Source organism: Haliotis cracherodii, unplaced genomic scaffold, assembly GCF_022045235.1.
Source record: "Haliotis cracherodii isolate W230 unplaced genomic scaffold, xgHalCrac1.p SCAF_6, whole genome shotgun sequence".
In the NCBI taxonomy this organism is placed as follows: Eukaryota; Metazoa; Mollusca; class Gastropoda; order Lepetellida; family Haliotidae; genus Haliotis; species Haliotis cracherodii.
This window is the reverse complement of record NW_027266319.1, coordinates 24,799,337-24,825,632: the sequence shown is the minus strand read 5'-3', so window position 1 is coordinate 24,825,632 and position 26,296 is coordinate 24,799,337. Positions and strand designations below refer to the sequence as shown.

Sequence of the window (26,296 nt, the reverse complement as noted above, 5' to 3'; positions counted from 1 at the left end):
TGTTTTAAATCCAGGTCCTCGCGTGACTTGATGCACTTAGCGAAGTAAGACCTTGTTTATTACAATACAGATCGGGATTATCGATAAGGGCGTCTAGACTGGGCGCCGCCATTTTATTTGAAGCAAATGCAAGTAAAATGAGAGGTGGAATCTGATTGGTCAGTAGGAGGGACATAGCAGGGACATAACTCGTAATAGCCACTGGTGGCACTCGAGGCCAGAAATTTCAGCCAGGTTCGGCAAGGGTGGCAACTGGACTTTTACAGTCATTTAACTCCCTTGCCACGGGAAGATGCATTGAGGACCAGGTGAGCTTCATGTAAACACTATATTTATGACGAACAATATCCATATTGCCCGAAAACGGCTGAACTGGAAATGCCAAATACAAAATCTGCCATGACACCTTTGATGTTTTCCGTCGACACGACAACACAATTTTTCATTTTAAAAAACCCCGCAAAATCAATATCATTGTCTTCATTATTCACAGATGTCAGGTTTCCGCCTGTGCAGGTCAAGAGTCGCAGAATTCTGGCATTGCAAAATGGTTCCCTGGCATTTGTTTGTATTAATATTAACAAGTCATTTGGGTCTATCAGTCTGGCTTAGTGATGTAAATATGCCTAGCTTAGATGCCCCCATCCTCTACTGATGGCCGCATAAAAGGACATATATCATTCTTGAAAAAATACTTTGAACGCTAAAATGCGTTGGCCATGGTAATTTCACGTTTGGGTATATGTTGATTACTCTGTAGTAGCCGTTAATCACAATTTATATGTCCACCGATAAAATATTATATCGACATTCGTTAAGAAGCTAAGACAAAAACGTATCTGAAGTTATGATGGTGAGTTCAGTTTCACACCACTGGATTCCAATGGGTCATTTCATGCAGTCAGATAAAAATAGCTTGTTCCTGAACCTTAAGTAGTTGTCTACAAAAAGTATGACTGTCACGACGTTTACAGAATGCCGTGAGTAAATGAGTGAGTCAGTGTGTCAGTGTGGCGGTATTCGAGTGAGTGAGTTGGATTTAACGGCGTAACAGTAGTCCAGTAACAGTAGTCCAATTATATCACGGCGTGACAGCTTAATGTATAAGGAAAGCCCGAAGTGATGTAGGTCTCAGATGTTTACCACTTCGCTGAAACCCACGAGCACGGGTATGGTGCATAATCGGGGCGAACAGGGAGTCGGACCCACAACCATAGGTTTCTGGGGTGCCCAAGGGACACAACTCAGCTCTGCGAACTGTAGCGCCATAAACGACTGGCAAACACGTGCCCCCGACGGTATTGGAACCATCGCTGACCGAACATGACGAGTACCTTGTACTCTACATAACCGTCACTTTCACTCATGTTAGTAAACATACATGTCACAATTGCAAGGCGTGTATGCATGTAACATTTTAAATAAATGCCATGTCGCGGTAGGAAACAGTTGACTCATTCATTATAGTCATTATAAGTGCAGATAATTGCATGTATAAACTAAATTATTCACATTTCCTGTACATGTTTTGTCGCACTAGAAATAGTTGATCCGTGTTATTTTGTCATTGAGTGAGTGAGTGAGTATGGTTTTACGCCGCTTTTAGCAATATTCCAGCAATATCACGGCGGGGGACACCAGAAATGGGCTTCACACATTGTACCCATGTCGGGAATCGAACCCGGGTCTTCGGCGTGACGAGCGAACGCTTTAACCACTAGGCTACCCGACCGCCCCTATTTTGTCATTGTAAGTAATTATAGCTGCATATATGTACATCAACATAACATGTATATGCTTTGTGGAAGTAGAAAACATTAGTTTGAGATGATGCGCAAGTGCTTATTGCTGCAAGTACGTTTTTGAATATTTATATTCATCAATAATTGAAACGAGGAAAATCAGCTGATGCTTGAAGTGCCTCTTTTATCTCTTTTCATTAAACAACCATATACAGTATCACAACTACTTGCACTTGTCTAATTTACATGCAAAAGTTTGCACTTACGGACAAGAACTATCGCTGTTTTCAAAATCCTTCACACACAGCATTGGAATCTGATGGGATTTTGACGTATGGTCGACATTGCAGATATGACAGAAGCCATAATGATGTTTGTCTCCAGTAGCTAATTACCTACATAGTAGACCGATTTGATCCAGGAAATAACCAACTCAGTGACAGAGATGTATGAGTATAATTTATATCCCGCGTATGGTACACCATTTAAAACGTCTCACGACGGGATATGGACCCAAACATTGATTCCTTATGCAGAGCCGGCGGCTACTTGCATGACGCCAGCAAAATGGAGGTTATTAAAGAAATCCAAATGCATACAAAAACATTATTCAAGAGGAATATTATGCACATTTGCAGCTATAGTTACACTTTATGTTCCTCGTTCTTGGAAACAGTAATGTGCGTAATATCTTATAACTTTTACTCCGTCACGTCAAAGAACAGACGTTCTGCAACAAGGTCAAGATGACGGTACACATTGAACTGTATATTCGGATTATGTATTCGTCAACAGCACGGCGCAGCAAACTGATATTGACTACTGTATTTGGCGTTGGATTAAGTTGAATCTGTGTTGAGAAACGACAAAGAAGTTAACAGTGAAATATCAGACGAATCTATTACGAAGTAGATCTAATAAATGTGACATCACATCAATAGGAACGCTTATTGTTCTTCTACAGTAAATCGTAGGAAATATCAGAAACGTTACACTGCAGTAGCCACAAAGAGTTGTGAGGATTTTTAAAGTGTGTTTTATATTGCATATAACTCGTAACAACGTTACTTTTATTGACGTATGTTCTCAAACATCAAACTACATTTGATCTTCATGTGTTCCAATGACGACTTAATGGCAAAGGAAGAATTACTCTGACATAAGAAGACGCCTAAATAGCAGACTTGGCTTTAAGCATGTTGTTTATGAACAGCATATTCAGTTACATTAAAGACATCACGTTACAAAAAATAAATGGCAAACAACAGTTAAATACACACAATACACTACTGCTCGCACTCACTCACCTCTCAGATATCACGGAAAAGTTCATGAAACAAACAGTGGTGCTTATCCTTTAAGTTATAATAAGCGTTTTTGTGCATCCACTATGTTGTTGCTCTAAGCGAACACGAGCAATTGTGACAGTAAGTAGTTCTTACTTAAAAGATATGTCTTGAGGTTGACCTTAAAACAGTAAGTGATGGAGGTTGTTTTGATTTAATCGGCAGAGTGTTCCACGGTAAAGATCTTTGTCCAAGGCTGAGATTTGGAACAGAGAGAAGCATCTTCTCAACAGATCGTTGACTCCTGACGGGGTTGAACTGCTGAACCAGACCTGTTAAATAGGCTGGGGCTGTAGGCAAATGTCGGTATCTTAAATTCAAGCCTGTCTGCAACAGGGAGCCAATGTAGTGACCTCAGAATGGGAATGAGAACTAGCGAAATTACCGCGGTATTTTTGCGGAACTACCGCGGTATTTTTGCGGAATTACCGCGGTACGTTTGTGGAATTAATACAGTATTTTGGTGGAATTAGAACAGTGCGTTTTTTTATTAACACTGTACCTTTACGGAATTACCGCGGTATTTTTGCGGAATTACCGCGGTACGTTTGTGGAATTAATACAGTATTTTGGTGGAATTAGAACAGTGCGTTTTTTTATTAACACTGTACCTTTACGGAATTACCGCGGTACGTTTGCGTAATTACCGTTGTTCGTTTGTGGATTTAAACAGAATGTTCGTGAAATTACCGCGGTACGTTTGTGGAATAAACACGGACCGTTTGCCGAATTGCACCATACTTTTGCGAATTTTAAGCGATTCAGTTATGAAGATCTCAAACATCTCGAGCTCGCAACACAAGGTGGTGTGTATGTAGGAACAGCAGCTGACAAAACTGTGAATCTTCACGTGTGTTTATCCACGAGATATTGTGCATTAGGTGTGCCTCAACTACGTTTTATATGGATGCTTAAAATGTCATTGAATCAATATTTGAGAAATATGAATATTATCTTCCAATCTACTGTATACATATATACATGTAAGTGATCAATTGAACTTAAAAGAACACCATTTGATTATAATGACAGTTTCAATATTAGTTCAGTGTGTACATGCACTTACTAACGGTTTGCACTTTTATACTCAGTCACACACCTATCACTTTATTGAGGAGCACACATAGATATACCTACTTGCATTGCACAACAAAGATGGTGACATGTTTAAAACATTCCAACAGGTCGTATCGCAGTTTAAATTAAACTGAGTCCATCATCATCATCATCATCATCATCATCATCGTCATCATCATCATCATCATCATCAACATCATCATCATCATCATCAACATCATCATCATCATCATCATCATCGTCATCGTTGGCGTATTTCAAAGTGACACTTAACTCTATCGTATGCTTCTCACAACGACGTCACGCAAACGCGTGTGGCGTCACCATGCTATTTTAGCCTAACGTATTCTAGTACCGATGACATCAGTGAGTGGTATAAATCGTTGTATAAGTACCCTTGTATTTAAATATCTATACTGACAACACATAGATGTGAAGCCTAACAAATGTCTTCTTAATCAAATACTCATTTGAAACCAAAATGAAACGTGTTGCAAGCCTAGCGTGACAGTGACAAGACAAGAGGCATCATTTTCTAACTAACTAATCACCCCAACAGGAGACAGGAGACACGCCTGTTTATCTTTCTCTGCAGCGTGGAGGGATTATCAGGACAAACGATGAAATACAATATGACATTTTTTCATTTTTCTTATAAATGAAAATAAATACTGAAAACTATGAACAGGTTACGAGAGAAATTATATAAAGCGACTTCCTTTCCTTTAAAGCACAACGGCAATCATATCAATTCTGTGATTAAAATTATCATCACTAACATTGTCATGTATCAAAATGCAACAAACAATTTCATTTCAACAGTAAGGAAATTTACACTTATGTGCGTAACGCGTTCATATCTATTCTGCGATTAAAAGTTATTATAATTATCATTGTTATGTACCACAATGCAATAACCAACACGTTCAATACAACGGTTATCACATTTACAGTGATGTAAGTACGTTTACTGTAGGCGGTTCATTAAAACATCAGAGAGAATCATGTCGATTTCACTATGTACATTTCACACGATGTACGTCGCATACCTGACACGACCCTTTCACTCTGCTGGGTGACACTTAAGGACAAACTTTACCTCGATCTGAAGCGATAGTGACTTCTGACCCTTATAATACAGTTTTGCCTGGTAGCAGATCTATGTCTCTTGCTGTGTCAGAGCAGGGCATCTTCACATTGCGAAGACATTGACAAGCATAATGTTATACTTCGCTGCACGCTCCCCTATTAAAGTGAGTTTTTGTATGAAATAAACGTCCTACCTACCTCTCTGCTACTCCAAGTTTGGGCGACACATGACTCCGAGTATCAAAAACAAATCCTCAAACTGGTCGATATCTACATTCTGGTTCCGTCTTTCTCAAGAAACCGGTTTCCGTTTCCAACCCGAAAGTCATTTACATGCCACAGTTAAACACGGTTCATCTCAACGCTATCTTCTGATTGCGAGTGAACCGGTTACGTCATAATCGATCCTACATGCATATTTCTGTTTCGGCATCGTGGTATTAACATTGCGGTGGAAATGAAGGGATTAAGAGATTAGTGGTGATGGATTTACTAACTAACGTATAATCGTCCTATCAATATTACCAGAATAGTAGAAATAGAAGTCAATAAATGTGGTAATGTTTCGTTGAACTGTGTTTATCGTTTGATGAGATTGGTTAAGGGAGAAAAGAATATTCATGATGTCACTTAAAATATGGATTTCTCCATGGGAGGATAGCATAGGTAGGCGGGTGTTGAAAGGCTACAGTCTTGTTTACACCGCAGAACCGACACGACTGCACGAGAAGTCGAAACCAACAGGGCTTCTCGAATACCCGGTGCTCTTTTGTCGATACATCCATATACACCTACATGCTTCAAACTATGACACCAGGTGGCCAATTTTATTTGTTTGTTACATGTAACAGGGGCATGTGTACAATAAACGTAAGTTTAGTGAGTTGGGTTCAACGCCGCTTTGAACATTCTTTCTGTCATTTCAGAGGGTGTCAGCTTGTTGTTGATAGGGGGCAATTTTAAAACGTGTATTACTCTGATGAAACCTTAAGCAGTGGTATGGTACTGACAAACCAAGAAGCATGATCAGGACGAATTGGGATTCAAACCCTCTGACAGGCCTAAGGGACGCAATTCTGCACAGCAAATCAGGGCGTCTGAGACGAATGCTTTCACCCGTTGCCCGATTTGAAGTTCAATTCTCCGTACTTCGAGATATCCAGAGTTTGGGTACATAACTTTTATCAATGATTCCGTTATCTCGTACTCACTATGGTCACAGTGAGCACCATTCCACAAAGCGATCTTAGTGCTAAGACGATAAGGCGATCGTAACTCCCATACTTTAACAAAGACTTACGATGATCAAAGTGCTAAGGTTGCCTTGTAGAACGAGAATGGCAGTGGGTTTAACGCCGCGTTCAAGACTATTTCACTTACATATTGATATCCCATTTAGACACAGAATCTGAGCTGTCTGTATCCTTGTTTTATCCCCTTCATGCCGAGCGCCAGACAGGGTAACAACAAGTACCGTCCGTAAACGTCTTTTGATATGACGCGACCAGCGAAACCAACGACCTTCCGCTCTCCGAGTAGACGTTCTTTCCGCTATCCATATGGTCCTGTATGATAAGAGTAGAATCTTAATCGGTGTATTGCCTGTCCAGGCACAAGGCCTTCTCAAAACTGGATCAGACAAACTGGTGGTTGATAGTGTGAGCAACGCGTCATACAGTCAGGGTATGATGTCACACAATCAGGTCAATGCCGACGTCATGAATAGGCCTAAGGGCTCATTCAACCCCAACTTAACTTCTACTATGCTTGGCTGTGAGTGTGTGAGCGAGTTTGGATTAACGCTGCTTTGAACATTATGTCAGTTTTATAACGACAGGTAAGGATTTACCACCACGAGCACGGCTGACAAGCAAGTTATCATAATCAGGACCCTGGCGCCGCCAAGGCGGGCAACTCTGCACAACTCATTGTGGTCCCCTTGAATATTACTAGATAGTTAATCTGTCGAGCCCCAGTAACATGAAACAATTGAGTGTTACTTTACTTTTGTGAAGTAGTATATTTAACTCCAAACAGAACAATGTGTAAATTGATCATTGAAGATTGCTATTTACATTATATTTGCCGTCATCAGAATAGTTATTAACTGCCCAAATATTTACCATGTCCAATCACGTAAATCCAAGTTCGGTATATCCGAAGTTTACTGTGTGGGCAATGATCATATGATAAAGACCAGCAAGGAATAGCATAGGGAATAATTATCACATATTCATCAGCATACAATTTCGGTATATCCAAGTTCGTAATATCCGAAGCTGAATGTGAGGGAGATGATAATTGGACAAGGCTACCAGTACGAAATATTAAACGGAAATATTTATCATAATTATATATTCATTGGCATACAATTTGCCACGGATGAATCCGTATGTTTCGACACCGCCGTAGAAATACTCATACCACGCCGTGGCAGTCCTCACTAATTGTACACCTGTCGGGACTCGAATCCGAATTTTCGTCGTGACGGAGTAATGCTTAAACCACTGGGCCACCTAACATCCCATTTAGTATCGGCCTTAAAGGACTTAATTGTGTGTATTCCGTGGCGTGGTGGATCTTGTATAAATATTCTCTCCATAAAGTAAATTTGACCAGCGTCTTGGCTCCAAAAGAAATCGTTAAAAGCTAAATTATTTCCTTTTCACTGTTTTCAAGTAAATTGTCTCGCTCGATTCAAGCCGAAATATTGACAGTACATTCGATACCATCTGGTGTATAACATAAGTATCGTTGAGAGTGTGTTTTATTTTGCATATCACAATTCTAGAATATCACTCGTTGGTAAAGTATGTGTATCTGAAATCTCGCTGATTAATCCTGCCTCGGTGGTATTAGTATATATTTGCTGCTTAGCAGTGCGTGTATATACATGTAGGTCTTGAATTATGTCGTATATAGTTCAATTAATCAAGATTTTCAAGCTGATTTTGCCCAGTTGTCGTTTTCATAAACAACGGCAAGCGTGTTCGAGAACCTTCTGATCAGGTTATTCCTCTTCGATCAAAGGGCCGTTTAACTTTTCGTACTTATTTGTATTTTATAAACAACGCAGAAATTGTCAACTTTGCTTTATATGTATATCAAGCATAAAGGAAAGTGGTTTAACGCCGCGTCATTCAGTTATATCACGGTGTCTGAAAGGAATATCGAAAAATGAACCCACGAGCACTGGTATGGTGCTGACATTAATAGATACATAATCAGGGTAAATATGGGATTCGGACATAGGACAAAAGGTTCCTAAAACGCCGAAGAGATGTTTAGAGAAAAACTGTATAACTGTCACCCTTGTTGCTCAGATGACGTCATGAACAATGATGACGTCATGTATTGTTTAGTGAGGCACATTAATGTCGTGTCGCTTCAAATGACCAATCAACATCGAGAATCGCTAAATGACTTTGTACATGTACAAATATGGGAATGCTATTACACTCTACCTCTCTTCCCTTGTGGATAATATTGCATTTTGGAGACAACAGGGACAATAACAACTGTATTGGAACCTCTTGAACTCAAAGCGATTTGGACTGTCGAGTTATCCATACTTCGAGACAAACGAAGAGCTTACAAAAGACGAAAGGGAATGGTAAAGTTTCTTCTTCTTAAACGAAATATTAAGTTAATGATTAAGTTCCAGGAGTTGATATAGATAATTAATAATGTCAAAGGAGGCCTATCATATGCAGTGTCAAATATCTAACATTTCTGTTTCTTCTTTGGGGTCAGATTTTATATTTTTAAATTCGATTTCTTTGGGACACAGGGCAGTTCGAAGTATATACAATGATGTATCAGCTCCAGATTACTTCAGAGTTAATTCGTTCCCATCCCGACAAATTTGTCCCCTGAAATCTGTTCCTTGATTTTCCCGAAAGCGTTCCCCAATGTGTTTCCAAATGTGTTCCCGTGATATGATCCCCGAAACGCCGCATAACGGTAAATTGTGATTGTGTGAAATCTCACATCTAACAAGATGGAATCATATCTTTTAATACTGTTAAAAGTGGCGTTAAACCCAACTCACTAACCCACCCACTCACTCACAGCAATCACACAGAATGTGAGAATCACTGGAACTCGTTACATCCGAAATTCAATATACTCCAAAATGTATTATTCACAATGTCGTGCCCTGATATATCCACAGTCATAACACTGAATTTGATCATCTTTGGGATATGTTACACTTGAAAATAAATATATTCCAAAATATTTTTTTTACAGTGACGTGCCCTGATATATCTACAGCAATAAAAATTAGGGATTTGTTACACTTAAAATGAAATATATTCCAAAATATTTTTTTACATTGACTTGCCCTGATATATCCACAGCAATAACGCTGAACTTAAGGACCTCTGAAATTCGTTAAATCCGAAATTAAATATTGATAATATTACAATCCAAAACATATCTACATAGTGCTCTGAAATATGCCAAGTAATCAGACAGAAAACACCCAATAGCACAGTTCCCTTATCTGCTACAAGCCGAAGCCCACACTGACAGTTTCCGAATACACTGAATACTGACTGAACCTTCCTTACCTATCTATCTGTCCATAACTTTATTGCCAGGAAACTGAGACATGCAGAATGCAGGGGGATTGGCTTGCCACATGGTCTAGTACATAAACACATTCGATTATTGATGCAAATATAGCCATTTATCACTGTAATTATAAGCTTCATAAAGATATATGACAGTTATTACAGCCCGGTATATTTATATTGGAAGCATGGGGTTGATCTGCTTCGACATGTTCTTAATAAGTCCAATTCAAAGCCATTACGTATGATTGAGTGCTGTCGCTTAACAGATATATGAAGCAACACGGTTTTAACTCGCCGGCAATCTTTATGTTCTTTCCAGGGATTTAAGCCCCAGACAACATGGTGTGCGCAATTGTGGGCGTTTTTCTTATCGTTATAAAAGCCAGTCTTACTTGTTAAATGTTCTTTCTAAAAGAGCTACAGTAGGCCATATCTTCTATGTGGTCCAACACAAAGCGTCAAGACCCAGTATAAGTGGGTGCATGATAGAGGAGACTGCATGCTTTATCACGTAAAAACTGACATAATTTGAATTACTGTTGAAGTATCTTCGACTTCTTAAACGAAACCGTCTACGTTTTTATAGGAATGATAGATTAAAGAGTCGAATGGTCTTTGATGTGAGCTTAAAAGGGGGTTAAAGTAAACCGACTTCCATCACATGGGTTGAATGCAAACAGGGATATTGTAGTAGCTGTTATCAACGAAGGAACATTCCTAATTACTGTTGTGGTGATTGTATTAAGGTAGACACGGCATGCTATAACAAGGACAAAACATGCCGTTAATCTTCTATGGTCTTGTCGTAAAGGCCTCTTTTTTGTTAGCAGAAGAATAACTTTTGCTCCAATTTATACAATATTTTTCTCTGCCAAGGAACCGAATTAACACAAGTTCCCAAGACATTTGTTTCAGGACATCCAGCATGTCTAGCAGACAATATATAACAATAATAATATACAAATAATAAAACATCTAAAGTATTGTGGTATAAGCTAGGAATTGGACGCGATGTCTCTTTCAATAAATAACGTTCGGATGCAAAATGTTGTGTGAGCTTGCGATAAGTAATTGACGTTTTTTGTCAAAGCACGTGCGCTCTAGTCGAGTGAGAAAATTGAAAGCTAGGACACGTTGTCTCATCGTAAATGCTATATGTAGAACAGAGCTCGGACATGAGCACGTGTGTGAGTTAGAGCTAACACTCGTTGTCTGATTGCATGATATAGAACTAGGACCTGCTCTATTGTGTCGTATAAGCTCGAGCTCGAGCACCCACCCTAATTGTATAAGCTAGAACTAGGACACCTACTCCTGCCGTATTAGCTAGAGCGAGAATACCCCCTCTAATTGTATAAGCTAGAACTAGGACACCTACTCCTGTCGTATAATCTAGAGCGAGAACACCACTCTAAATGTATAAACTAGACCTAGGACATCTACTGTCGTATAACCTAGGGCGAGAACACTCACTCTAAATGTAAAAGCTAGAACTAAGACATCTACTGTCGTATAACCTAGGGCGAGAACACTCACTCTAAATGTATAAGCAAGAACTAGGACATCTACTGTCGTATAACCTAGAGCCTGAACACCCACTCTAATTGTATAAGCTAGAACTAGGACATCTACTGTCGTATAACCTAGGGCGAGAACACTCACTCTAATTGTATAAGCTAGAACTAAGACACCTACTCCTGTCGTATAACCTAGAGCGAGAACACCCATTCTAATTGTATAAGCTAGAACAAGGACAGCTATTGTCGTATAAGCTAGATCGAGAACACCCACTCTGATTGTATAAGCTAGAACTAGGACATCTACTCCTGTCGTAAAAGCTAGACATCTCTTTTGTATGAGCTCGAACTAGGGGACTCTTATTATACAAGTTCGAGCAAGGACACCCTCTATTATAGTATACGCTAGACGTAGGGCACCCTCTCGTGTCATATAAAATAGAAATAGGACACCTATTGGTATTGTATAAGCTAGCACTAGGACACCTCTCTTGTATAAGCTCGAGCTAGGGCACCCTCTGCTGTAAACGCTAGGGATAGGATATCCTCTTGTCATGTAAAATACAGCTAAGACCCCACTCAAATTGTACAACCGTGAGCTCGGATAACACTTATTGTACACGTTAGAGACAGGACACCGTCGCGCGTCATATATAGCACACACTCGTAGCATATAAGTTACGACACCTTCTTTTTGTCGTAGAAGCTGGAGATAAAATATAAGTTGTAGCAGGATCACGGGGGGTACATGGGGTCGAAGCGGGATATAAGAGATTTTTTCTGCCTCTCAGATATATCCTAGTGCAGCCTGCGTTGCTCGTGGCAGAGTATAAGAGATTTATTCCCCCGCTGAGAAATGTATTACGTTCCATGGCGGGTTTCACTGTATTTTATCGCGATCACGTGGACCAATCAGATCTCATCATTCTGACATGGAGGTATGACTGTCCAAACGTCGAAGGATAGCTGGTCGAGAATGCCTAGAATGACACAATGTGAACATTGGAATTGACCTGCAGATCCTGACACGGTTAAGAGACTAAACTTTTGACTGCACCTTAGTGGGCCACTCGTGACCCCATAATCTTCGTGTCATATGTTTAAAAGAAAACTTAAAAGAATAGAAGTAAATAACAATAAGATGAGCCTTCGCTTAAGAACTGCTTGTGTTCCCTGTGTTGTCTGTGACGTCTAATATTTACCAGACATACACACAACGTTTGCCATCTGTTTCTCTACATCAGCAGACCCATATATTTACATCTGTTTCAAGATATAAGCAAGTTGTAGCGTAGATTTTATTTTACGACCAGCATCCTAATCTTCAAACGTCGAAGGGTCTTTTCTCAAGAGGGACATCTGTTACATTTTCTGTGTAATATTATGCCTGTACATCAAGACGGTCGGTATGGTTCTTTTGGAGAGCATTAAGTGAATCTGCAGTACGTTAACGTTAACCCAGTTCTCTACTGAACTAGACAAATGTTTGAATGTTAATCATTATCACGTATTCTGTTACGAATGATGGCCGTTAAAGCGGCGTTAAACCAAACTCGCTCACTCATTCTACATTGACGCTATTTCCTGTTTAACGCCGCACCCAACATTATTACAGCTGTATGACGGTAGTCTGTACATAATTGAGTCTGGACCAGACAGTCCAGTGATTGATATCATGAGCATCGATCATACGCAGTTTGGATACGATGACAAGCATCAACCAAGTCAGCAAGTCTGACCACCCGATCCCGTTAGTCACCTGTTACGACAAGCATCGTCCGCTTTTACGGCAAGCATTGCTTGCTGATGACCAACCCGGATCGCCATGGAATACCTTTTAGAGGTTTGTCTTTTCACATGAATACATTTAACGACAGTAACGAATGTTTAGATGAGCGCCCTGTTTACAACCCAATGTGTTTTATCTCCACTATCCACTGACTGCACAAGAACTCTTACATGTGTTGGTCTATTTCTAGCAACAACAAAAACCCGTCCCTCAAATAGCGCAAACTTTACAAATTATCTAGACGTTCCCAAATAATAATAGGGCATTGCAAACTTGGTATCTCTCCGGTATATTTTTTGTGCTAAGGCCTTGAATACTGAACAAAACGCTGTCTGTCTCTGTCTCACATGACATATAAACCATTCTTTGGTCTTCATCGCCTCCACATGCATCTAAAATCACCAGAACAACATTAACTTAACTATTTTACTTTTTAGTGAGTTTAGTAAGACTTCTATCAACTTTCTATCCTAATCCGGCAGGTCAACTAATCATCCATGACACTTTGACACTTTCTCTTCAATTTTGAGTGTTCGGGGTTTTCATTTTGATAACTTACGAGCAAATTCGCACGAGGCACCAATTAGGAAAATGTAGTATGAGGACGATTTGTGATTGATGGATGTCTTACAAGAACAGTTGTCTATTTCAGTTGTCAATTTCCACAGATGTCAAGAGTTCAATTCCGTGGCACTAGTGACAGAAGCTGGTGTTGGATTTCACATTGATACTATCAGAACCAACGAACATAGTAGACTGTGTGTTGTCAGGTACTAGAAGCATGAAACTGTCTGATACAGTCCAGTGACTATTAATTACCACGCAACACATGAATCCTTGTCGTTCACAAATGACAATGCTACAGCCATAGCCATGCGTTGGAAACAGGCACAGAATCGCGGGTTAACATCGGAAAAAAGACATGTACTTTCACAAATCGATGAATATTTGAAGATGACTTGTCATTTGGGATTCTGGACCAAATAAATCCAGGCAACCCATGCTTGTCGTGCTTAGCGACTAAATGGACAGGGTGTTCAGGCTTGGTGATGTGGGTGATTCATCATACCTAGACGGCGTGAGTCGTTCTTTATAATATCTATCACTGGCGTTTTAAGTCCAGACTCATTTTTTACAGGCCTCCATTATTTTGCTGGTATATTGCTGAGTGTGGCGTTGAACAATAAACCAAAGGATGACACCAAGTATGCGCAATGTATGAGTTCAGTCTCGACAAACTAGTGAATGAAAGCATGAGAACCATTCCACGCCATTGGTTTACGATAATAAGCAATCAGCAATCCCTGACCACTGTTCCCCATTTTAGTCAGCTCCTATAACAAGTATTAGATACTAGGGATCCGTTCAAGCGGGAATTCCCACAAGCATTTCCATGTGTAGAGTTATCAGAAATGTCCCACTGTGATTTCTCGACTTCCTACTGAGGGGTCCATCACACCACCATCTGTTGGTTTGATGTATACCAATCTGTTCCCGTCTTGCTTACCAACTTCAGAAGAAGTCCATATTTAGATCAAGACTAAATATATACCCGGTGTTTTTTTTTAAAATCTGTAAATAAAATAAATGCCCCACCTTGGTAATTCTGACAGAAAATCCTAAATGCTGCATCTACTTTAGATTCCAACCATAGACAAGTGATGCGGGAGCCTTTCCAATGCATCGTTTAATGATCGCTCTGAGGTATTTTTGTTGTTTGTTGTTTAACGCCGCCATCAGCAATATTACAGCTTTATGACGGGGATGGGAGCGGGTCGTCGTCAATACTACATCAGCAAAATCCAGTGATTGACATCATGAGCATCCATCTACCCAATTGGGATACGATGACATGCCTGAATGAAGCCAGCGTGTCTTATGCTCCTGTTAGTTGCCCAACACGACAAGCATGTATTGCTGAGGATTTCCCTATATATGAGTGAGTGAGTGAGGGAATGAGAAGAAAGTCATGCAGGTCTTCCAGTGATACGAACATGGTTATGTTCTGACAAACCAAGACTAATACATAATGAGAGCGAATCTGCGATTCGAACCACTTCAAAAGAAATAAATCTGCATAGCAAATTTCGACGCCTCAGAGTACCGGACCATCCATGCGCTCTCCGGGACTTTCACATTTTGTACGGTAACAAACGTAACACACACTTGCTATGGTACAAATTACAAGAGACCAAGTTCGATACAAGTGTTTCTAATCGTATAAAGTACAGCTATTTCATTGTTGTAAATTGCATATTTCTTTCCTTAAGTATTTCATTCAAAACCATTTATTCTTCCAACCAAGAACCTGCCGAATCCAATACATTATACTCGTTGAAGCCTCAACTGATGAAATCGATAAAGAAACACCTCCATAGAAATAGTTCTCCATTACGGCTAGACATTTTCTTTAAAACCAACTCGTAAACGATAACTCAGGCGGAATAATAATTTCTCCAAGAAAAGACACAGAAACGTATTTCCTGCAGCAATTGTAGTTAAATTGATAAATATTGCATGGCCATCTGTCTGTTCGATATTATTCTTGCCTTTGGTAACATCAGTTGGAGTGTGTAATTGTATTTTTCCTTTTTTGTGAGTGTCCATGCGTGTCGAATCAAACTCTGTTAACCTGATTAGCCTGAAGGATTTAGATCTGTCCTTGGGATAGTGATGGTGTAGTTCTTGGTGTACTGTTTGGTTGGTTGGTTTTGTTTGTGGTTTAACGCCGCACTCACCAATATTCAAGCTAGATGACGGCGGTCTGTAAATAATCGAGTCTGGACCAGACAATCCTGTGATTAATATCATAAGGATCGATCCACGTAATTGGGATGGTTGACATGCATCAATCAATTCGGCGAGCCTGACCACTCGATCCCGTTAGTCGCCTCCCTCGACAAGCATAGTCGCCTTTTACGGCAAACATGGTTTCCTGAAGACCTATTCTTCCCCGCTTCACGGGTCTGTACTGTTTGGAGTTTTAAACAAAGTTGCGCTCATTTCGAAGTCACCGCGTAGGTTACGTGATCTGAAATTAAACTGTCTGGACCAGACAATCCAATGATTGACATCATGTTCATCGATCGACGCAGTTTGGATACGGCGACTTGCAATATCCGATCCTGTTAGTCGCCTCTTACGACAGGCATGTGTCACTGAATATGTTCACGGGGGCGTCTTTTTGTCAGAAGCAGACATTGACTGATAAATAAAACCCACACAAGGTTACTATTTTAGAAACTTGCGTTCAATATTCAATAGTGTGAGATAATAAATTGTATTTCAATATTATCACGACGCTAACCTTACATGTGTTACATAACGTACTACGATATTTACGTTAAGTATATGTTGTTCCGAACATATCTTCCTATTCCTCAATCACAATTTCACACACAAAAAACCTTCACAGATCAATTACAAAATGACCATCGAGCTCGGCCACGAATGAACCAGTATCCTAGGATATTTCAAGGGGCACATCAATTCTTGACAGAAACGTGGATTAATCGAACTTTACTTATTCAACAATCATATCAGTCGTATAATCAGATTCATTTCGTTTTCGGAGTTATTGTCATGTTATTGCGCAACCGTTCAATGTACATATCAATCAATCGTGTTACGGCCCAGTCAAGTAATTGTTCTTGCTTTAGGTTGACGTTGTCGATTGATAAATCGAGGGTTGTCAATATCTGTGGAGTTATGATTGGATTTCAATGTGAGACGAATGATTGGTCGTCTGGAGATAAGAAAACTGCGGTGTCTGTAAGTAGAAGATATTAATTCTGATCTCTAGAAAAAACATTTATGTTTAATAATAACATACAATACATTTTTGCTATAATGGTTGTTACCGATGTTTGATTAAACGTGAGCTACATCATCCGTGAAGTACGACTCTTTAAGTATGCACAGTGTATTACTTCCGAAAATATTATTACAAAAAATGGCTGATCGTCGTTTAAAATCTGATTCAACATGATGTATTTGTAGGCCTCATTGAATCAATCACACATTTGTTCTCATGTAAGAGAACATGTAGGGACAGCGAATAAACAGATATGGTTGCCTATTTTTGGAAGGCTTGCCATGTTTAATACGTTCTCTGAGCAGATGTAAAATACTTAATGCCAAAAGTGTAAAGCTATCCGATTTAAGTTTTTGTTGTAAATCTTGGCAGAGCGGGGCTTTACCCAACATATTAGTCTTCTGCTATCATGTCTCGTGGGAAACTTAGAGCAACCTGACTGCGATAAAATAATCTTGCTTGTTTGTAGTTTAACGCCGCACTATTTTACTTTAGGTATGTATTATTTTAGCTTCATGACGGCGGTCTGATCGAGTCCCAACCAGACAATCCAGTGATTGAAATCATGAGAATCGATAGACGCAATTGGGATACGATGACATGCATCAACCAAGTCAGCAAGCCAGAGCTGTTTAAGCAAGTGATATCGCCCGACATTGACCTTACAGCGAATAGGTACCCGTTAGGATGAAATGTTCATGTCAATGGAAACATTCTTAGACTGTATGGTCCCAAGGGAGCTGAGAATGATTCCAATGTCCACTGATCAGTTGACAGTGATAATGATATGACTATTCTGTGGAGTCTTGTACTTTTTTAATAACCTGTTGTTAATGATTACAATAGTCCACTTTCGAAAAACATATATTGTTTCGTAATCATCCCTAATATACAATAGTATCTAATTGTCATTATAAAAACACCCTCTTAAAACTGCTACATGTGTGCATTGAAACAGATCCTCAGATATTAATACTTTCATAGGAAATATGGTTCACAGCCTGTACAAAAGTGTATTGAACATCAAATACAACTCATCTCCAATTTATCATTTCGTTTTCTTCCCAGGGCAAATGTCAATAGACTTCACTGGCAGACCCATTCATCTAAAAAACAAACTTCTGATCATATCCTGTTCTTGTTCTCATTCAATTAAGCACCAAATCAGACACGAAGAAGTTCAAGACTTATGTCATCAAATATATACATGCACTAGAAATAGCAATCTTCACTTGTCTGTCACTTCAAGGGACAGACATTTTCTCTTCTTCATAATAGAAACTCATTTCGCGATGCCCCGAGGCCTAGACCACGGCGATGCCATGCGGCGGTCATTTTCATTCAACGTCCACTCTGGACCCAATGTGCCGCTATTTTCGACTTGACCTGACGCTCAAGTGTTTCATCCCGAATCTTTACTTTTCAATTACCATCCATCAAGTTACCGACATCAACACATCTATTTATCAATGAAATAAACAGCACTTTGATATAGACATCCATCAAAGCAAAACCTGGTACTTGCACTGTTTCTTAGCTCGGATGAAATCCCCTTCAACGATCGGGCCCACTGAGACTTGTGGCAATAGCTAATAATTGCTCTCAAGACTAACTCGGGAGCTCTTCAGAGGACGAAAGTCGGAAATTCATTGAAAGCTGCTGCCTTGTCGGAGAGATATATTTCACTCATTTCGGCTTTAAAAGCACTAATCGAAGATAGCGTTTCCTTGTTGACTTTACATGGTTTCATGGTGAGCGACAAAGGCATTGGAGGGCTTGACGCTGTGAGACCTTTCAGTGGAAATGACGATTACAAGTGACCAGCGCTGTGTCTATGTGGCTCTTAAAGAACAATGGAAAGTGTTCTTCTGATGTTACATATGTGAAATAATTTCAAAATAGCATCTGTCGGGGTTGCAGGAATTAACATGAGCAGTGCATTAGTGTCTTGTTTTAATTAAGTGCTGTTTGTGACAAGGTTTCATTTCAACATTGATGTCAAGAACTTCAGAAATGCCAATAACAGGCACTGTGGTACATGTGCCTCTGTTGCCATCGGGGAAGAATAAAAACAGACACACGGAGAGACACAGATGGAGAGAAGGAGGGAGAAAGAAAGAGGTTACGTGTATGTTAGGAGAGAGAGAGATAAAAAAAAGAAAGAAAGGGTATCACAGATATATGGACAATCAATATACTTAACGATCGTATTGTATATTATACATATTCCTTTTTTATACAGAGAGAGGGAAAAAAGATAAAAAGCAAGAGTGGCAGAAAGAAAGACGTTGGAGAGAGAAACCAAGAGAGTGAAATGGAGTTTAACGCCGCGTTGACGATTTGTGCACGTACGTGTGTGCGAGTGTTTGCCTCTGTGTGTGTGCGTGCGTGCGTACATGCGTGTGTGTGTGTGCGTGCTGGCGTGTGCGTGTGCGTGTGCGTGTGTATATGTGTGTGTGTGTATGTGTGTGTGTATGTGTGTGTGTCTGTGTGTGTCTGTGTGTGCTTAAACTACTCTGGACTTATGCCGATTTTATGGAGTTAACAAGAATACCCCACTCAGACCAATATTGACTCCGACCCGACCAGCCCTTGTTTTAGCCCCTTAATGCCGAGCGCCAGACAGGGTAACAACAAGTACGATCTTTTTTGCGTCTTTTGACATGACGCGGCCGGGGATCGAACCTACGTCCTTCCTCTCTGCGGGCAGAGGCTCTATCCACGAGACCACGGAAGCGGTTTTCGTAGAAAGAGCATGCTAGGTCGTTCCTCAAAACTTGTGAAATGTAGACACCAAAGGCTGGCGCTGCTGGAATATTGCTCAACATGAAGGGAAAGTTGACTGTTGCAAAGTTGAAGTCATCTTTCTTGGGCTGTAGTCACCCCTCATGCCATAAGAACATTCATGTTGCACTTGGGCTGTAATTCTTTTGACACTGGCATCAAAACAAAATTATGGCGCTGTACAAGTGAAATGAATTGTTTGTTTGTTTGTTGTTTAACGTCGCACTCAGCAAGATTTCCGCTGTTACGGCGGTCTGTAAATAATCGAGTTTGGACCAAACAATCCAGTGATTGATATAATGACCATCTATCCACGCAATATGAATTGAATGGATCTCAGTAGATTCTATGCACATATAGTAGAAGAGTGGTAAGAGGCGACTAACGGGATTGGGTGGTCAGACTCCCTCACTTAGTTGATGCATGTCACCGTATTCCAATGGCATATCAGCAACCCATGCTTACCGTAAAAGGCGACTATGCTTGTCGTAAAAGGCGACTAACGGGATCGGGTGGTCAGGCTCGCTGACTTGGTTGATGCATGTCATCGATCCCAATTGCGTGGATCGATGATCATGATATCAATCACTGGATTGTCTGGTCCAGACTCGATTATTTGCAGACAGCCGTCATAAAGCTGGAATACTGCTGAGTGCGGCGTAAAACAACCAACCAACCAACCAACCAATGGCATATATCGATGCTCATGATGTCAATCACTGTATAGTCAGGTTTAGACCCGATTATTTACAGACCGCCGTTATATTGCTGAATGCAGCTTAAAACAACAAGCAAACAAACTAGGTTTTGTGAGTATCATTTTTCACGCGTGAAATTGAAGTTTTTGAAAGATGAATAATCATATCCGTGATAATGGCACATCAAACAAGATACATGTACCATACTGAGTACGCGCATTTCTCAACACCATGATGGAACTGCATTATGATTTCAGTGTGCGTGAGGTGCGTGCTTTTCATTGGATATGAAATATGCTAACGCAATCACAGTGCTCAACACATGATCTCCGTACAATCCCACATCTTTAGAGAGACATCTTCAAGACCTTAGATGTATTGTTCACGGTGCCATGAAATATGTGTCTTTATTCTACAATGGCTTTTCTCGTCTATTCCACTGAAGCAAAAAGACGTGCTTTAATCCAATAATCGGACATATTTCAGTTATTTCATATGGAAATTGCTTGAATACCTTTTTTCAAATTTTCCATGTGGTTCGAATCGGCCTCTTACCAAGGGACGAAGTTATTGATTTTCTCGTAAAAAGGAATTCAGCGGATTTGAATCCGGTCGCCGTGAAAATCGCTTTGACAATCTACACGTGCTTAATGCAAAAATGTGTCGTTTCTTGTCTTCACCAAACAATGACTAAACAAGACAGTGTCTGTGCCGATTAGGTTTAAAGAAATAATACCTTCTGAACGTTGGTGATCTGCAATCCGTTTCAATCCGATAATTATTTTTTAAACCTTTTTGGGGAAGTAAATATTAATGCCATGAATAAACACTGGCGTCACTGCTTATACTTAAGGAGGTTCTAAAGAATGAGAAGCGCTGTCCTGTGATTGAAGTGAAAATTGATATGCTACACAATACAGGAAAGGAATTAAGTATGCGTTGTTTACAAATGGTTCATCAAAATATTTGCTTGTTGACGCCGTGTGTTTGTTTTGTGCTAGTTTTGTGTTGACGCTGGTTGTAGGTTTTGTGATGATTCATAGGCGAATTTTCGTTTGGATATGATTAATACATGCACACTTTTACATGAAAATAATAGATGCATCGCTTCCCTCTGAATCTTTTTTTGGGCCATGTATTGATGTTATACAGAAGAACGGATTTTTTTATACAGGACATTGCACATTGTCCGTTTTGATGGAATAACATACGTGTGTTGTTTATATGTGATAAACATTTACATGTGTATATTCTCGTTGTACATGACGACTGACTCAAAAGGAAGAGTAAACACAAGATTGTGTATAACCCTCTTATAGAATTATCCATTGATTCGAAACAGTGATCTCATAGGGGCGTCACATTGAGCACAATACGTTAAGCTAACTGTAAGAACTTTGAGAAGGGTACCATCATAAACTTTAACATACTTGTTTTTTAATTAACTTTAAAAAGAAAATCTAAACTAACTCTCCTTCAACTCTTGCAGATAAAATAGTGAACTATATCAATGGTTAACATACGGCTGGTTGACAGATGGGTAAATAAAAGCGAAATCAAACTTTCTATATCCATTAGAAATCTCTTCCAAAAGCAGAATCGATTGTTCATGAGTATGTGTTTAGGAATCACTATCAAATAGTGATGATACCAGTTGTTCGCGAAAAGGTGTTCATGACAAACACATGCGAATGTTATTACAGCTGCTCGTCTACCAATGAAATAAGCCAAATGTGTCAAAAATAATTAAATTGCGTTTTGCAAATTGCAAATGATAGCTGAAATCTAGATCGAGATGGCAACAAAACTACTTGCTGTATCTGTTAGAAGACGACCAAGCACACAGATAATGTCAGAAGTAATTCAGGTCGTCGTTTCTCCAAGTGCTTGTTCGTAAATATAAAACACGAACGCCAGAGAACAAAAAAGGCAAAATACTGATAAAATTAAACTATATGAATTGATTTCTGAAAATATATTCAAAAGAAAGTCGTTTTGTGTTCTGACACAGTACGAATTTGGAGTGCAAGTTATTTTCAATTTGTTTGGCCACATAGTTTTTTCATTGGTAGGCCTGAGAAAATTTGGAAATAGAAGTCTCAAACGATACTGGGACATTGTACATATATAACAAGACAGTATACGAGGAATTGTTGCCACAAAGCTTCTATTTTGTGTTTCATTTAGGGTTGTCACGATACGCCAACCTCACAATACGTATATTTTACACCAATTTTACTCCATATTCCATATTCCGCGTGGCCAGGTTAACAAGAGGTAGCAGCTGTCACTGTTTGTGTACCTCGCACGACTCGTACATTTACTGCTGCAATCATCATATTTAGCATTTTTTTCCTGACGTGTAAGTTAAGCTACCAGATCGAGATACTGCAAAATTTCGTAATTTAAATTAGGAGTCGATACATTGGCGTGTATGTTTCTGACAAACCAAGAATAATAATCAGGGCTAATGTGGGATTCGAAACCATGATCCTTTACCTCGTTCAACAACGCTACCAGTCCAAAACGAATTCTGCGATTCCGCGATTTGCAGAAAGTGTGACTTACCGCAGACTTGCAGAAAAAATTGCAGAATAGGCTCTTTTTTATCAATCAATACGCTAACTATTTTTTTATTATTTTCAATCTTTTCTATCGCATTTGGCAATCGAATTGTGCACAAACATTAATCATGCGATTCAAACAGACAAAATATGAATCCTGCAATAAAACGAAATTCAAAATAAATAATTCTCACTTTAAACGTCCTTGTTGTATTATGACTTCATGAAGTTGATATGGTAAAGCAAACCTGAATAGGTAAATGATTATAAAAACATGTTTTTACTGCAGAATTTTGGTTACTTTACCGCATAATTCGTTTAGGACTGCGCTACCTTCGCGTCAAGGCCGTCAAGAACTTTAATGTCATGTGCGTGGAGGTATATGTAATTTCACACTGCGAATTGCGATACCTTAGACGACTGGCCACCCGTGTACCTGCAGGGTGACCGTACAAGTGATTTCTTTTACCTTTTACGTGACACATACACCTGTAGGACTTTATTTACACAATCACAAAACGTGATGTTGCTCGAAACGTTATAAACGTTCTACGCAGACAAAGTTTATTTGTAGGCCTATGGCGAGATACAAATGGTAATACACCCAAGCGCATAATTCGCGCCTAAACAATTCAGAAGAAACAGGACTGGAGACGTGCTCCCCGAATAATTCCGACTCACCCACCCCACTTAAAGTTGTCTAAGTGTATACATAATTACAAATATTTACGTATCTTGATCTTAATGCATTTTTGTTTTCATTCATAATGTGGTACACAGACAAATCGATAAATGACATTTCTGGGACTGTCTTGCCTTAACGGGACAAATTTAAAAATACTAGGGTGTACATATGAGTTATGTGGCAAATACAGCCGTCTTAACTCCAAATTGATTTAAAATTAATATATTTCTTCTAACCAAAAAACGGCCATTATGATGGCTTTACATCATTCCTAAAAGTAGCTTCATATACAATACTTATACATCTATTTGGTTCACTCTTTGAGACACTTATCAGTCGCAATACTCTCAATTCACCATGAACATATGCCGATGATGTGGATGATTTAACACCTAAGATGGACCTTGCATTAGCCTCCCTAGAACTCCACACCTCACATTTATAACACAACATTGCATGAGTTGAATTAATGATTGAATAAACTGGTACTGGATATCAGCAGAAATATACTTATTACCATTAATAAAATCATACAATGTAAATAAAGCTTTCATTGCCTGTTCAGATAAATGATTAGTGCGATGAACCTCTTTATGAACAAGACCATCAACTCTTTTTGACCAAATCGATCCTTCAATTTTACATTACGCCTATTAGTAAGAACTTATGGTTTTTTTATCGTACAACCTATTAATTGCACGTGTTCGTCACAACAACACTCTCTTTATTTGATTTTTAAGAATCAATGGCTATTTTTTGTGCCTACAATTACTGAGTGTCCAAAATGAGCCGGGTCCTAAAATACTCGCCAACAACATCATCATAAAGAATTAAAATAGAAAAAGAAAACTTCAAATGGTTAATAATTGACTTTCTGTCAGCAGGTGAAATCATAAAATAGTTCAAAAGATCTCAACTGAAACTTGTATCCCGGCCATGAACTGAGGAATCGACAAAATATATCCAATTTGTTCGTTATTTGATAGTGATTCATAAACACATGTTCATGAAATTGTCGGAATCGTACAATGGACCGATATTTCTTCTGGGTTTTGTACATGCATTTGACATGCTAAATGGAATCTGCTTTTCGGAGAGATTTCTCACGATAATAGAAATTGTTTTGTCGTTCTTATTTCAGGAATATTGTTCATCTTGACTCAATTGCAGTTGCAGTGCACTAAATACACATTTTGATCACACTAACATCACGATAAAATACCCAATTGCCTATCATACACTTGGAACCGCCTTCTTGGTAAGAGGATCTTCAATACTGAAACGGGGGCACGGGTGGCCCAGTCGTCTAAGGCGCCGCGATTCGCTGTGCAGAGTTGCGTCCCTTGGGCACGCCAGAAACCTATGATTGTGGGTTCGAATCCCGGTTCACCCCGATTATGTTTCTAGGTTTGTCAGCACCATACGCGTGCTCGTGGTTTTCACCGAAGTGGTAAACGTCTGGGACCTGCATCACTTCGGGCTTTCCTCCCACATTAAGCTGACACGCCGCGATATAACTGGAATACTGTTAAAAGCGGCGTTAAACCAAAATTTACTCACTCACTCAATACTGAAACACTACTTACTATAATTATATATTCCTTACAAAATAATTTTAAAACATCGTATCTTGTAATAATTTTCCGACGATGCAGATTTGTTTTTGTTTACAAAGTATATAACTCATACTGAAACACAGAGAAAAAATCTATCTAATGACATGTTTTACTGCAGTTATCTGAATTCCCGTTTATAAGCTTCTTCTGTTTCATTGTAATATGATATATGTTACTTGTGAACAATTAGCGAAACATCTTAACTATCTACCAAACCGAAATTAATGCCACATTATTTCCAAAAGATACAGGGCAGTTCGAAATGTATATAAATAAAGGAGGGTGGTGCTTTCCAGGTGTACATGTGAGCAGCTGTTTGTCAAGTGAGCCGAAACCTTTTATAAAGGGATCAGAATTTAACGTTTGATTGACATATCAATGGAACGGCAATTAAGTAGTATGTAATCAGTTACGTTCATAATATATATTATACGGGGAGAAACGAAAAAAAGAAAGGGATTGAAAACTGATGATGAAAATTCAATGTTCGCTATAAAACCTTGGTCCACAGTTTCGCAGATTTATAGTATAGCTATCGATGGGCTAGGCCAGGGAATACTGCGATCTTTCGTTTCATCATAATGACAATGTCACCACGGAGCTTCATTGTAAGGGGTATATATTATATGCACATACACACACATATACATCAAACATTACACATACACACAAATTAACCTAAGAATGGTAATATATCCGAGCTGGTAACAAGTCCTACAGAGATAACAAGAGTATCTGGGACAACTGACAATACCCTTTTACGACCGTCTCCAAGTCCAGACATCGCGTAATTACACACAACGGAATCTCCGCGCTTTATGCACGATCTTCCAGACAAGTTGAAAGTAAGCGGCTGTTTCGGATAGGTAGAATATGACCTCGCCAGGCATTAAAAGATATTGACATACATTTACATTTATATGAATTGCGTTTTTTCGAGAAACGGAAACGTGGAAACTGACGTCGGCTGTGAAAGCCGACAACCACGTCTCACG

At 39.3% G+C, this 26,296-nt stretch overlaps 1 protein-coding gene across 3 annotated transcripts in view; it reads right to left on the bottom strand.

The window, feature by feature from the left end:
• The window catches only part of LOC139445984 (atrial natriuretic peptide receptor 1-like), a 498,295-nt gene that overhangs the window by 384,709 nt on the left and 87,290 nt on the right, over nt 1-26,296 (bottom strand). The window contains exon 1 of one of the 3 annotated variants that reach the window (XM_071227242.1): nt 5,453-5,489. The exons of the other annotated variants lie outside the window; for them this stretch is intronic. The gene's annotated coding sequence lies outside the window, so the exon portion shown is untranslated. Of the gene's footprint in view, nt 1-5,452; nt 5,490-26,296 lie in introns of those variants that run through there. 3 annotated transcript variants of the gene reach the window in all.